This window comes from Leopardus geoffroyi, chromosome C2 (assembly GCF_018350155.1).
Source record: "Leopardus geoffroyi isolate Oge1 chromosome C2, O.geoffroyi_Oge1_pat1.0, whole genome shotgun sequence".
NCBI lineage: Eukaryota > Metazoa > Chordata > Mammalia > Carnivora > Felidae > Leopardus > Leopardus geoffroyi.
In genome coordinates, this window is record NC_059333.1 from 27,934,678 (window position 1) to 27,950,565 (window position 15,888).

At 36.5% G+C, this 15,888-nt stretch overlaps 1 pseudogene; it reads left to right on the forward strand.

Annotated features, from left to right (window-relative positions):
• Nucleotides 1-1,575: 1,575 nt before the first annotated feature.
• LOC123610307 lies at nt 1,576-7,191 on the forward strand (annotated as a pseudogene).
• The last annotated feature ends 8,697 nt before the right edge of the window (nt 7,192-15,888 follow it).

Genomic DNA, 15,888 nt, shown 5'->3' on the forward strand with positions numbered 1-15,888 from the left:
GATTTAAAAAACAAATATGTGATGTAAGAGTCCGTAGTTCACTCATGGGGTCATACCATTTTTCCAGTCAGGATAATTCACTTGGATCAGAGGTGTTTCTAAACAGATCCTTCCTGAGCTATTTCTCAAAGGCCATTAGGACAGAAATAGTAAACAAAGGGTGATTAATGGTGTCATGGCTGTTGTCACTATTGTGACAGTGTAAACATAGAGCTTTCCTGAGGACTTCACACATTACATTTTCATTGGGATGTATTCTATAGGGAACATGTCTCTTATATGCCTGCATTATTCTGTGTAAATTGGGGAGATAATTCTCAGGGATTGACTTATTTTATAGTGAAAGACAGCACTTTTTTTTGTTTTCCTTTCTCTGTAGTCTTTTCCCCAATAATCTGTTAAAAGCAACAAGAAAAGTTAACAAAATACATGTGTATATACTTTTTTAACCACTCCATTAACCTCATTATAGCGTCTTTCTTGCCTCAACTCCACAAAGGTTGTGTCCTAGCAACAGACCGCCATGTCAGTTTTTTCCATGTTATCTAAGTTATATATTGTCTGCTCACCAGCTATTATCCCTTACTCTAGTTATGTCTAGCTTAATTAACTATGTTCTTTTTCTCTAAGAAAATAAATCTCAAATACTCTCTTCTTCTGTTGTCTTAGCCATAATTTTAATCTTATAGTAAAAGGGAACTATAGGTTGGAACTATATATGTTTTTCTCATAAATAAGCACAAATTAGAATTTACTTTAGACCACATTGTCTCCTATTGAGGTCAGCAAATGGTATCTTAAGGCTCCCAAACTGCTCCCAACAAATTCTGCATCGTCTAGATTTTCACTTTAAAATGAAACACCCAGTCACATCACTGCCCAAATCTGTATTGGGATATGATAATGTGTTTGTGGAACACAAAGTGGAAGCTTAATCACTGCACAATGAAGGTTTCACAACACTTGAAATAGAGGAGACTTGAGTCAATCAGTACATCTCCATCACATTCCACAGAAAACAGTTGCTTTACGCAAATGTTTCTAACACTGACTTGCAATAACTCAGCAACAGTAAGTGGGCACTAAATGTGCATTGAAGAAATTTGCTGCTCTCAATTTTGCAATTAACAAAATATAGGCATATCTCATTTTATTGCACTTGGCTTTATTTTGCTTTGCAGATATTGAGATTTTTACAAATTGAAGGTTTTGCTCACCCTGTGTCAAGTAAGTCTATCAACATCATTATTCCTACAGCATTTGCTTACTTTGTGTCTCTTTGTCACATTTTGGAAACTCTCACAAAATTTCCAACTTTTTCATCATCACTACATTTGTTATGGTGATCTGTGATCTCTGATGTTAGTTACTATTGTAATTGTTTTGTGGCACCATGAACCGTGCCCATGTAAGTTGGTGAACTTAGTAACTATTAACTGTTATAACCAACATAATCAATAACTATATAACTGCTACCCTTACCGGCCATTTCCCCATCTCTTTCTCTCCCTTTCCCTGGGCTTTGCTATTCCGAGACACAACAATATTGACATTAGGCTGATTAAGAACCCTACAATGGCCCCTAACTGTTCCCGTGAATGGAAGAGACACACCATCTCTCACTTTAAGTCAAAAGCTAGAAATAATTTAGTGAGGAAGCCACGTCAAAAGTTGAGATAGGCCAAAAGCTAAGCCACTTGTGCCAAACAGCTAGGTTGTGAATGCAAAGAAGTTCTTGCAGGAAATTTACAGTGTTCCTCCAGTGAATACACAAATGTTAAGAACACGAAACAACCTCATTGCTGATATGGAGGATGTTTTAGTGGGCTACAGAAAAGAGCAAACCGGCCATAACATTCCCTTAAGACAAAACCCAATCCAGAGTAAAGCCCTAACTCTCCTCAATTCTATGAAGGCTGAGAGAGGTGAGGAAGCTGTAGAAGATAAGTTTGAAGCCAGCAGAGGTTGGTTCATGAGATTTAAAGAAAGAAAACATCTCCATAACAAAAGTTTCAGGTGAAGTAGCAACTATTGGTGTAGAAGCTACAGCAAGTTACCCAGAAGCTCTAGCTAAGATAATTCATGAAGGTGGTTACACTAAACAACAGATTTTCAGTGTAGACAAACCAGCTTTATATCAGAAGAAGATGTCATCTAGGACTTTCATATATAGAGAGGAGAAGCCCATGCTTGGCTTCAAAGCTTCCAAGGACAGACTGACTCTCTTTTTAGCAGCTAATGCATCTGCTGTCTTTAAGTTGAAGCCAGTGCTCATTTGCCATTCTGATAATCCTAGGACCTTTAAGAATTATGCTGAATCTGCTGTGTCTGGGCTCTGTGAATGGAACAACAAAGCCTAGATGACAGCACATCTGTTTACAACATGGTTTACTGAATATTTTAAGCCTACTTTTGAGACCTACTGCTCAGGATAAAAGATTCCTTTTAAAATATTTTTGCTCATGACAATAAATTTCCTATATTAAAAAAAATAAAAAAATAAAATATTTTTGCTCACAGGGTGAGCCTGTGTGGTTCAATTTGTTAAGCTTCTCACTTCGGCTCAAATCATGATCTCATGGTTTGTGAGTTCAGGCCCCGCGTCGGTCTCTTTTCCTGTCAGCGCAGAACCTGCTTCAGATCCTCTGTCTCTGTTTTCCTCAAAAATAAAATAAACATTAAAAAAATAAAATATTACTGCTCACAATGCACTTGGTCACCCAAGAACTCTGATGGAGACGAATAATGAGATTAACATTTTCATGCTTGCTAACATAATAATCATTCTATTGATGATCATGGTGTAATTTTGACTTTCAAGTCTTATTATTGAAGAAATATATTTCATAAGCTGCCATAGATAGTGATTACTCTGATGGATCTGGGCAAAGTATATGGAAAATTTCTGGAAAAGATTCACCATTTAGACACTATCAAGAACATTTATGACTTATGGGGAAAAGTCAAAATGGCAACATGAACAGGAGTTTGGAAGAAGTTGATTTCAACTCTCATGGATGACTTTGAGGGATTCAAGACTTCAGTGGAGGATGTAACTGTAGATGTGGTGGAAATGGCAAGAGAACAAGAATGAGAGGAGGCGCCTGAAGATGTGACTGAATGGTTGTAAATCATGATAAAACTTGGATGGATGATGAGTTGCTTCTTCTGGATGAACAAAGAAAATGGTTTTGAAAAAAATTTTTTTCGGGACACCTGGGTGGCTCGGTCGGTTAAGCGTCCGACTTCGGCTCAGGTCATGATCTCACGGTCCGTGAGTTCGAGCCCCGCGTCGGGCTCTGTGCTGACACCTCAGAGCCTGGAGCCTGTTTCAGATTCTGTGTCTCCCTCTCTCTCTGCCCCTCCCCTGTTCATGCTCTGTCTCTCTCTGTCTCAAAAATAAATAAACGTTAAAAAAATTTTTTTTAAAAGAAAAAAAAAAGAAAAAAATTTTTTTCTTAGATTTATTTATTTTGAGAGACAGAGTGTCTGAGCAGGGGAGAGAGAGAGAATCCCAAGCAGGTGCCGTGCTGTCAGTGCACGTAGTGCTCAAATGTGGTGCCAAGTGATGCAGGGCTCGAACTCACAGACTGTGAGATCATGACCTGAGCTGGGCTCCCAAGAAAGTGGTTTCTTGAGATGGAATTCACTGCTGGTGAAGATGCTGTGAAGATTGTTGAAATGACAACAAAAGATTTAGAATTTTACATATACTTAGCTTATAAGACAGTGGCAGGTTTTGAGAGGATTAATTCCGATTTTCAAAGAAGTTCTACCATCTATAAAATGCTACTAGCCAGCATCACATGCTACAGAGAAATTGTTTGTGAAAGGAAGAGTCAATTAATGCAGCAAGCTTCTGGATGTTTTATTACAGCTACCCCAGCCTTCAACAACCACCACCCTCATCAGTCAGCAGCCATCAACGTTGAGGCAAGACCCTCCACCAGCAAAAAGATTATGACTCATTGAAAGCTCAGATGCATGGTTAGCATTTTTAGCAATAAAGTATTTTTATATTTTTATTTTTATTATTTTTAAAAATAGTTTTAATTTTTTTAAACCTCTGAGAGACAGAGAGAGACAGAGAGCATGAGCGGGAGAGGGGCAGAGAGAGAAGAAGACATGGAATCCGAAGAAGGTTCCAGACTCTGAACTGTCAGCACAGAGCCTGACATGAGGCTCGAACCCACGAACCATGAGATCATGGCCTGAGCCGAAGTCATACACTTAACCTACTGAGCCCCAGCAACAAAGTATTTTAAAATTAAGGTATGTACATTTTTTTAGACATAACGCTATTGCACATTTAATAGCCTGCAGTATGTGTAAACATAAGTTTTATAGGCCCTGGGAAACCAAAAAATTCATTTGCCTTGCTTTGTTGTGATATTCATTTTGTTGTGGTGGTATGGAACCAGATCTGCAATATTTCTGATGTGTGCCTGTAGAAAAATATTAAATGTCTATTTCAACAGAGCCACAATGTTAACCTGAACTTTAAGTAAACACAACAGCTTTACTCATTTTTCATGTGTTACATTGGCATTTGAAGATTGCTTGTTGAGTAGATTGTCATTATTCTGAGCTTGAAACTTTATACTTCATAAAATATACATATGTGAATAGACAATTCTTACATTTTAGAATTTATGTAAAAATATACAAACATCAAATCAAGAACAAATCTAAGGCTGCGTCTATTACTCAGTATCATCTGTCATTAATCATGATTTTGAATATTTAAAATATTGGTTTGGTTGTACTTGAAATTTTCTTTATGTCTCAACATATGCTATAAATATGAAGTATGTATCTTTAGTTTTATTCCTATTTAACACTATATCTAAAAGATTTTAGTTCAACCATTTTTTAAAAGTTGGATCCAAATATTATTCAGAATTGAGAAAAAAAAAGCTTCTGCCAAAAATAAATACATCTCTTCTCTTTCATTATTATTTCATTACTAAGAAGAAATTCCAACTCAAAACAATAAGTAGCCTTGGGAAAAGATGGAAACATTCCACACATTCAAGCTGTATTAACACTTGTGTTAGCCAGAAAAAATATACATTTTTGAAAATAAACATTTTGTTTGGTGATTTTCCAGCATCACAAGAGTTGATGATGGTAGCCAGAGATTCTTTTTGACTGTATATTTTCAAATGACAAGTAACCCTGTAGTATCCCAAGTAGGAGAGTGACAGGAGTTTAGTTATTGAAGCATGATAGAATGGCCAAAATTACTTTACATCAACTTCATACATAGCAATGTCTTAAGAAATCCTGTTTTTATTTTTGAACCTAAATTCCTATTTGCTTATTTAAGGTTGCTGTGTGGAGAGACGTGCCTTGAGTATTACCTAATAATGCTTCAGGCATTTTAGTCGTGATAAGTTTAAGCCAAATACAGGACATACTAACATTGCTCCTGAAAACATGAGGTGCTTTTACTTTTTTATGCCTGGAATGTCCTTTTCTCCCTTTTTGACTGGCTGGTTTCTCCTTAAATGCCAGCTCAACACTCTGGTGATTTCTCACTAACTGCCTTAGGCAGGGTTAGTGTCTCTATCCGTGCTCCCGCTAAGCATTTTGTTCAGGCCTCCAGAAGATCCATCATTCTTTGCTTGTAATGTTTTCATAGAGTTGATAAATATAAAGAAGAGAAACAAATCATCCATTATTTCATTACTTATAGAAAACCCCATTATTGTTGTTTTGTTTTTCACATTATGGGTTTTTACGGTGTAGAACTGTTTGAAAAAAATTCCAGTAATCCTAAAATACATATAAGTGCATTCTGCTTCCTCCTGTCTTAACTTAGTATCAAGTAGTTTCCCATTTCATGTCTTTGAAACCAACAGTTTTTAATGTCTGCATAGGATGCCATCAAGTAACTATAACCACCATTTATTTAACCCTTCCCAAATCATCCACAATACGTTCTTTTTTTAGTTCTGTCTTAATCATATTCGCAACTCCAATATTGTCACTGAGCTTGAACTTGTTAAATATTCAATAAATGAATGCTAAAAAAATCTTCTGTCTAGGAAACTTAGCTATTCCTCCATTATCTTACCGTTTTGAAGAATTTTAATCTCAAGCGCATAATGTTAACTGAAAATTTGCCATAGAGTCAGGGAGCATGGGAAAAGCAGAAAAACCATCTGAAGATTTTAGTCTGGAGCTTTTCTTGTAGAAACATGCCAGATTACACTTCCTGTGGTTATCATGCCCATTCCAGATAGGTTATTGATGTTTGCAAGTGTTTACACTTCCATGAAATACTTAATTTGACTCTGTTAATAACAGAAACTATCAGTTCTGCCGAAGGAATGGAAAGGAAGAAACACAAACATCTTTTCCAAACCATTGAATAGGTTATGTGTGGATATATATCAAGCTTGTGGCATGCAAATATTAAGAAAAAATGTTAAATTATTTGGAAAAGGCTTATTCCTTTGGAAAGGGCAGAACCATCTTGGAGCTCAAGGAAATGTCACAGAATGAATAAATGAGAACTAATTATGGAAACTTTTGCTTCAATTTCTGACTTTTTTTTTTTAACATCAGGATTTGCTTCCGCACGGCAGTGGAAGGTAAGGGGGAATGGGGTAAGGGTGAGTGGGGGACGCACTTTCCATTTGACCATACATATACGTGTATATATATAAACGGTTGTAAAGCTAGCTGAGCAAAAACGGACAAATAAGTGCTGCAATGATTTATATGGAAAAATATTGACATTGGCATTTTATACTTTGGTTTTCATCAAATAACAGGAAACGATGTGGCAAGAAAGTCCACAAATAATAGGAATCTCTAAAGTGACACCCTTAATTGCATAAAATTTGGGACAGTATCTGCCATGACAGTCTACACTTGATTTAATTCTGTCTGAAGGCTCTAATCCAAGTCTTGTAAACTCCTCTAGCAAATAAGGTCTACCAACCAAAGAGCATAACTGTGCTTGCATTCTCCTTTATGCTTAGAATATTTTTCTTCCCAAAGATATCAGTAGAAAGAGCTTTGGTTATTCAGGAGAGAACAGCGAGTTCACAAATAAAGCCTCTTCCTCCGTGCCTTGTTCTTTCATCTGGACAAAATACTAAGGAACATAAGGGAATGGCAAACCCCTTTGGAAGCCAGCAAAGGCATATTAATGGTGTAAAAGTGGAAGTGGGAAATTAGACGAGAGAGAGAGTGGGTATGAGTTGGGTATTTCTTTAATTAAAGTATACCATCAGAATAAGTTTGGGGATTATAAGAGGAGCATTGGATATTAACTTTCTTCCCAAATGGAACATAGAGAAAGTAAAATCAATATAATTTGTCAGGGATTAGTTTAGTATTGTGTGAATGACTCTGACTGATTCTAAAGAATGATTCTGAATTAATTTCTATTAAACTAAGTGCAATATCTTTTTAAAAACTATAGTTTTCTTTCTTAAGTTGGGCTCCTTTAGCAAATACACCTAAACCAGAGAGGGAGTTTGCTAGCTGGGATACGTAGGAAATACCAAGAATGGATGTTTAATCTGAAAAAACAACTAAGGCCCTTTTCCCGAAAAATTCCCTCCCTCAGATTTCTGTGAATGTTGGTATCATCCCATCCTGCCCCTATCTCTTCTTCAGAGTAAATAGGACAGGCATCATTTTCACCATTATTCATAGACCTCTAGTATTCTGCTGCTGCCTTAAATAACATCTTTTCATTTTTGAGAAGATAAGGCTTTTTCTCATTTGGTGTCCCTAATCATTTAGAATGATGTTGTTGTCTGTTCCATGACTAAGTTAAATGAGGTCAAGAGTGTTTAAGTATGTCCAGTGGCACACTGTTAGTGAGTAAGGAATGTGATAAATGAAGTCTTCATAAACCCTAGTCCATATGCTCATGGACTTATCGAATCAACCCATTTTCTTCTTTGAGGGCTTCACATAACAGCAGCAAGGATGATATACAGGCAGGTAGACATTCATGTTGGGACATTGGGAGTTACGATGTACAAAAAAAAAAACAAAAAAAAATGAAAAACAAAACCAAAAACAGCAACAAATACTGTTGGTCTAAATTGGTAGAGTTAGCCCAAATAAAGACAGCAAGTTTGAGAACATCAGATCAAAGAAGCAGAATCAAGATGGTTGTTGTTAGCCGGTGGTGAGAAAGATCACATAGAACAAATAGGATTCCAAAAACACAGAAGGCACTCTTTGATAATGCCTCATATTGATCTCAGGCCAGCATGTAAGGAGACAAGAATATCTTTTCTATTTTCTAGTGTGAATGAATGTCAAGCAGAGTCTCAGTGGTTAAGATGATTTTGACTATTCCACAAATACCTAACCACAGTCATTTGTTGTCAGTCATCTTCAATTTGGCTGAGACATAAATTTGATCACACAATATGAGCTGAGACAGTCCCTTACCTGGTAAATGATTCTAGGTCACTACCCAGTACTCCCATCAAGTTTTGTTCTTTCTTTCTTATTTTCTACCTCTTGTGGTAACTTTCAAGGATGGCAAAATATTGTTGAGGCCCTCAGAGGAGAGTTAAACTTGAGTACAAAGTAGATATTGTAATAAACAGAAATGACATGATTTTTGAGAAAAATGAAATTTCTGAGAAAGCCAAGAGACTGAATTAATATGTATTTATCTGTGTTTTTCTGGGGATTTTCTGAGGTATTGGTACACAGCCCTTGACAAAGTCAAGTTTACAATATCACCATCTAGAATACACACTAGACTTCTTTGAATTTGGTTAATTTATATAAAGTTCTCTTTCTCATACAGAGGAGAGAGGCTCAAGGAATTGCAGCAAAAAGACAGAAATGAGTTTCGAGGCCCTAAGATACAGTTAAACACGTAGCTGACTTCATGGCAATCACCCTGCAGGGGCTGTAATAAGCATTACATGATCAAGAAGTGGCAATTTCTATTCAAAATGACCCCCTGCAGATGACCTATTATACATTAATGTGAAAATGATTTCCTGTGTCAAACAACTGCTTTGATTCAGAAGATGACCAACTTCCGCTCTTAGTGCCAAGACATGTCTGGTTAGTGATGAACGACCTCCCAGTCCATTTCTCATAGACAGATGGTTGGCCATGGCCTGACCTTGGCTCCATATGGTCATATGGATGCTTCTTCACACCAACCATAGTGGGGTCAATTGAAGATTTAGAGGCTTACAACGATAACATGTGAAAACTTCATAATTTTTATTTGGTAGATCTTTATTAAAATGGAAAAAATTGAGGTATAAGGGGGAAGGTGGGGGGAATACCTCTGTTTTCCTAGGAGTACTGTGATGTGAAAAGAATTTTATGACATCCCTCAGAAAACTCCTATTGGTCATGAGCTCCCTTGAAAGATAACCAAACAGGTGATTCCCAGTAATGTTTATATGAATCAATGATCAGACAAGACAATTCTCTTCATTCTGAGCTTTAAGCATTTTAATGATTGAATTAATTGATTAAAAAACATCTGTATTTGAATCAAATGTCATGCATAAGTAGCCTCTGACTCTAGCCATTTCTTGGCTGTATTTTTTCAGAGTTGTATAGCAATGTTTTGTGAACTTATTTAATAATGTTGTCTTCTTTACACATTCCATTAAGTATTCAAGTGCCCCATTTTCCTGTCAAACTTCTTTTCCTTAAAATGGATTCCTGGCATTTCTAAAATTAAATACTGCCAGGGGAGAAAAGAACTTTGCATTTATCATGTAGAAAATTATGTGCTCTGACTGCCCAACAGATGTTGTATTGGCACCTACCCAAGGTTCACATTTGTGGTCTCAGTTTGGAATTGGGATTCAGGAAGACTTCATGGTAGAATGGTCTACTCCCAAGTGTCTTCCCCAACCCTGATTGTTAGGATCACTATAAAACCCCAACTGTACTCATTATAGCATTTACCATATTCATTCTTCCAACTGTGCTCATTTTTTACACATGAAATAAAGTTCTCGAGAATATCTTTGTCATCTTTGCATTTCTTCACTGGACCTTTGACCAAATAGATGCTCATTAGTGCTCTGAACTGTTTGTCCTATGATAGGTGTGATAGAGCCAAGCTTTTTATTTCAGTCTACTCCTTCCTTGGCTACTCACATGCTCTCAAGTCAACCAGCAAATGGTTCCAGAATATGGCAGATGTCTAGTTAATTCAGAAAAATGGAGAGCTGTGGTATAAAATAGTGTATCTGAGTGTTGGGAATCATGCTGTGAAAACACATTTTTTCTCCCTTTTGATATTGGCCATGTCTCCTCCCTAAAAAGTACTCCATTGTTGGTTGTATGCATTGCAACAATTCGCTTGTTTGAACTCTTGAGCTCCAAGGAGGTCAATTATTAGAGCAAAAAGTACTGTTAAATTAGAGGTTAATGTTTCTCCCTAGCTTTTCTTCTAGTGACTTCTTTGTTACTTAATGGTGAGCATAAGTTAAGTGTTATTTTAACAGCAGTCCTATGTTATAATTCCTGACATCCTGGCATTCTAAGAGCCAAAAGTGCATTTTTCTATCATTTTTAACGATGGTAAATGTGTTCAAAACATGCCACCCTACAATATGCCCTTTGACATATTGATTATTTTGAGCTGAAGGCATTTGAGAAATAGATGGAGGAAGGACTCTCTGATGTCCCCCTTTCTACTTAAAAGCAGGTCATAATATTTTCCATGAGAAAGGGGCCGGGACTACACTAGGAAGAGAAGAAGAGTATTATCACTGGCGACTGGGAGTTGATGCTAAAATGGACCCGGACAAACAATTCTACTAAAGTAACTCTAATCTTCCATTAGTTTTCCCTGTATATTTCTTAGTCACATTCCCATAATTTACTGCCCATCAAAGCTTCAGCTCTTTGCTTTCGTCTTGTCATTTTTCTGCAAGTTTATCATTCTTTGTTTTAAAAAAATCATACAAGTTTCTAGTCTTATTTTTTTCAAGTTTTAATCTTCCCTCTATTTTTATGAAGGTTCCTGTGTGCACATGAAAATATTAAATAAAATGTCTATGCTTTTCTTCTCTTAATCTGTCTTATGTCCAGCTAATTCTCAGACCGGCCACAGAATCTAAGAGGATAGAGGAAGATTAGTTTTCTTCCACTATATTGGCCATGGTTCAAGTTCCTTACCATGGCCTTTTGAATAAGAGACAGGAATGATATACTTGAGGAGATAAACAGCTAGAATGTGATATTGCACATGCTATCCCTAATTAACAAAGTTCATAGAATGGGTTCTCTTGACTTCTTAAACACAAATCTCAACAAACTAGAAAGACATGTATGAGCCAACCTAAGTGATGGCAAGTATGTGCTCTTTGTAGAGCCACATTTCCACATCTGAAGAATACCTTTCTCAGATTGGAGATATAATGCCTCACGTTTGAGCCTAAGAGCCAAATAATTAAATTATTTTACCTGGCTATTTTGAGGTTAACAGACAATAAATCATCATTATCAACAACAAAATGAGATTCCTTAGAAATCAGTGATAGGCTATTTCTATAAAGTTACTTTGAAGGCTATTTTGTAAGTTCAAGAATGGAACTGGAGCTCTATGTTATAAAGGGTTAGTTTGTAACCACCAGCTAGCTGAATATGAACACTATTTTCCTTAATTATGGGTGTGGATGGGAATGTAGCCAATCTTTCATAATAACCTCAAACATTTCAGGAATGCAGCACGACCCTTCTCAAAGATGGGATGGTCAGCAGGGAGCATTACCATGTGGGATGAAGATTCTTGACTTATTTCCCCAGAGGATATCAAATGAAAGGTTTATGATTCCATTTTCAAGGATTTTGCTTTGGCTCAGCTCTGGGAACTCCCTTGTATAATGATAATGGCTTCTTTCCAAAACATGTTGATACTAAGATGAGGTTACTATATCTTAGAACGGGAAGCTCTTTACATCTCCCATATTGTAAAAATGGCCTGTTCAACCTAACTGGTCCTATGTTTCCTATATTTGGAAAAATTTCTGAAACACCAGGTAAAAATTAGAAATGACACAACTTTTGGAATAAGTAGGGCTTTCAAAATCCATAAAAACCCCGGGTTTGAGTTCTTTCTCTACCACTAGTTACTTGATCTTCAATAAACCATCATCTATTTATCTTTTAGTCTCTAAACTTGAAGTGAGGATAATAAAGCATACTTAGTCATTGATGTAAGAATTCAGTAGTATGCAAAAAATCTAATGATCCTTGGTATCAAGGAAAAACCAGAGTTGGATAGTAATTAAAACAGTAAAAACATTTTATTCAGAACTATTGCTATAGAGGAAGAAAGACTTCCTTGTAGACGCGAGCTGAACTCGAAATACAGCATGGGCAAGTGGGAATCTTTAGCCAAGGAGCGGGGTAGAAGGAAGTGGATGAAGAATTATTAAGAGAAAACATTGGAGGTTTAGACAGACAAAGTGACCTAATAGGATCATTGCTGAAGATAGGCCAGGGTGATCCGACATAACCTGGGTGATGCTGGAGGATGAGAAACCCCATGAGATATCGAGGCTGAACAGACATAAAGGATGGGGGATTCTTGCTAAACTGGTCTAGTAGGGTTCTTGCTGAAACTGGACTTTACAGGGAAGGACACAGCTAGGAGAAGGTTCCGGAACCTAGCTAAAGTTGGTCAAGCAAAGAATCTTTGTCATTGGTCACAATATGATCAGTAGGTCTTGTTTCCTGCTATATCCTATTATCTTAGTATTTGGGAAATCTTATTGCATTAGTATGTAAAAATAATTTAGTAAGATAAGCGTGTTTTTATTTCTTTGACATACTGACTTATTTTAGGTTTCCAAGAAAGTAAGGCAATAAAAAGGCACTGAAAATGAGTTTAATATTTCTTTAAAAAGTTCATATTTTGGGGTTCCTGGGTGGCTCAGTTGGTTAAGCGTCTGACTCCTGGTTTCAGCTCAGGTCATGATCTCACAGTTTCATGGGTTTGAGCCCCGCTTTGGTCTCTGAGCTGGCAGCCTGCTTGGGATCTTCTCTCTCCTCTCTCTGCTCCTCCCCCACCCACACTGTTTCTGTCTCTCTCAAACTAAATTTAAAAAGTTCATGTTTTTATTTCTAGGATTAATGCCACAAACTTATATCGGACATCTATTAACAAGTGCCACAGTTATTGAGAAACATTAGTAAACACTTTGAAATTTAGATTTTTTTCTGTTTCAAAGAGTGTGTGCACTTAAAATGTGATGTAACTCCTGTGCATAAATCCCTTGCACACTCCCACAGAAGGTTCCCATTATGCCTTGACAACAGCTTGTCATCCATTTGGCAAAAATTTTACCCTTTGAAAATAACCGAATTTCATATTGTGGAGGTGTTTATTTTTTTTTATATATTTTTTAATGGGAGCTTTGATTTTATTTCTTTTTCCCCCTATGCAAAGAGTAAAAGGAAATTGAAATCCCTAAAGGTAAAGAATTTAATGAGGCTAAATTTTACATTTTGATCTGTGTTCTATGTTTAAAATGTGACACTCAAAGTGCATTGGTTTGCAATTACTTTATAACAAAGAGGTACCACCTATTGAATTTAAACTGAAACATCCTTTTTCATGGGCCTGGCAACAAATTTCATGCTTGAGAATGGCTTTGGATTTCCATGGCCTTGTGTACAATACTTAGTTTTAAATCTTTAATCACAAGAGTTTTTCATCTTAGTTTTTCTCCAATTATCCTCACTTTCACATTTAAGAGTTAAAAAATAAAACACAAGTATACCAGTATGACTTGGAATGAATGAGAATGAATGAGAATGAATGACTTCCAATGACTTCCAATGAATGGAATGAATGAGAAACTAGTTCATCCAGGAACTAGATGAACTTTTAATCACTTTTTCCATACAGACCAGGCACAAGTTTGGCTCATGTGTAAGATTCTAACTTCTTAATTGACCATAATTCTATATTTTGACTTTAATCGGGTCAATGCATACCTACGTTACTGACTTGGTATATTCACTTTCTGTGATGTTACAATAGACTTAATTGGTTCTCTGAATGGTAACCATTGATCCTAAAACTCAAGTTAAGCAAATGACTTAAGTCAGATGACAGAAGCAAACATTTCAGAAATGCTATTTTGAAGGAAAACTATAAACACATTTCATAAGTCTGTTTTCATTTTCATAAAGAATTTCAGGTACTTCAAATATGTATAATTACAGTAGGCTCTGTCAATGCAGAGACAAGAGCTTTGACAATAAAAATGTAAAAATCATTAAACATTAAAATAGTCCTCTGGAAATCTGATAATTACACACACACACACACACACACACACACACACACACACACTGCTTCTCTCTCACTAGATTTTATTCAGAAATAGGTATTTTATCTGCCAGGTGCTAACCCAGTCAAGATAGTTTTTGTTTTATTTTGTTTTGTTTTGTATTTGTAAAGAAGAAAACTGAACTTCTGAGAAATTAATGAATTTTGCTAAGGTCACACAACTAAACAGGGAAAGCTGGAAGGCTACTCTAGGCTTGACTAATATCACTACTTTTATTTTTTCTACCATGTTCCATGCCTTGAAATCAACAGTTAAGCTGAGTTCTCAGCCTTCAAAAATGCTGTCTAAAGGGAGAGACAAATATGTTAACAAGCACTTATAAGGGGTGCCTGGGTGGCTCAGTTGGTTAAGCGTCCGACTTCAGCTCAGGTCATGATCTCATGGTTTGTGAGTTCGAGCCCAGCGGTGGACTTTGTGCTGACAGCTCAGACCCTGAAGCCTGCTTTGGATTCTGTGTCTCCCCCTGTCTCTGCCCCTCCCATGCTCGTGCTCTATCTCTCAATAATAAATAAACATTAAAAACATTTAAAAAATGTAAATCTTTATTTAAAAACAAAACAAAACAAGCACGTACCATATACTTGGAAAGCAGGGTAAGTTTTACTAGTTTCATGGGAACTTTTTAAAAATTTGTTTTATTATTTTTTTATTGAGATATAATTGACATAATAACATTGTGTAAGTTTAAGGTATATGTTAATTTGATATATTTATATATTGCAATATTCCCTCTGTAGCATTAGGTAATAGTTTGGTCTCATCACATAATTGTCATTTCTTTTTTTGTGGTGAGGACATTTGAGATCTAGTCTCTTAGTGACTTTGAAGTAAATAATACTGTATCATTGACTATAATCACTATGCTGTGCATTAGATCTCCAGAATTTATTCATCTTCTAACTGTAAGCTTGTAGCATGGGAACTTTTTGGTGGGTTCAACTTAGTCTGTTTTGAGACCTCAGGCAAGATTTCATTGAGGAACAGGCCTGAGGAAGAGTAGAAACATTCAAGACAGAATAGGAAGGAGAGCATGACAGCAAGGGATAATAGCACATGCAAACTATTTGAGACATAAAAGAACTTTTCAATGTTATGATCACAAAGAGGTACATGTGATAAGAACCTAGAAAAGAAGAGGATGCATGAAGTCATAAGGTCTTAGACATCATGCTCAGAATTTGGACTCTATACCATGGACGACTGGAAGGCATGGGAGGGTTTTAATCATCAGAGGAAACTTCAATTCCTCAAAAAATGTGCTTATTGTTACCAGGCACTATTCCTATTCATAAGTTAGAATGATTTCAGACAAAAACATGAAATACAGACCATAAATGGAAAAGACTAGAGACTATTTTAAAACCTCAGGCAAAAAATGATGAGACACAATTGAGGTAGAGACTAAGCCTGTTTCATCTTTGGGTTAGCTATGGTCAGAGGGTACAGTAACAGCAAGCGTGATTTCAGTGGTTCTCCCTTCTTATCTTTGTTCCCCTTACCTGCCAAGCCTCCTAAGACTTTCGGTGTCCCAGCAGACCTCTCGGGGGACAGAAGT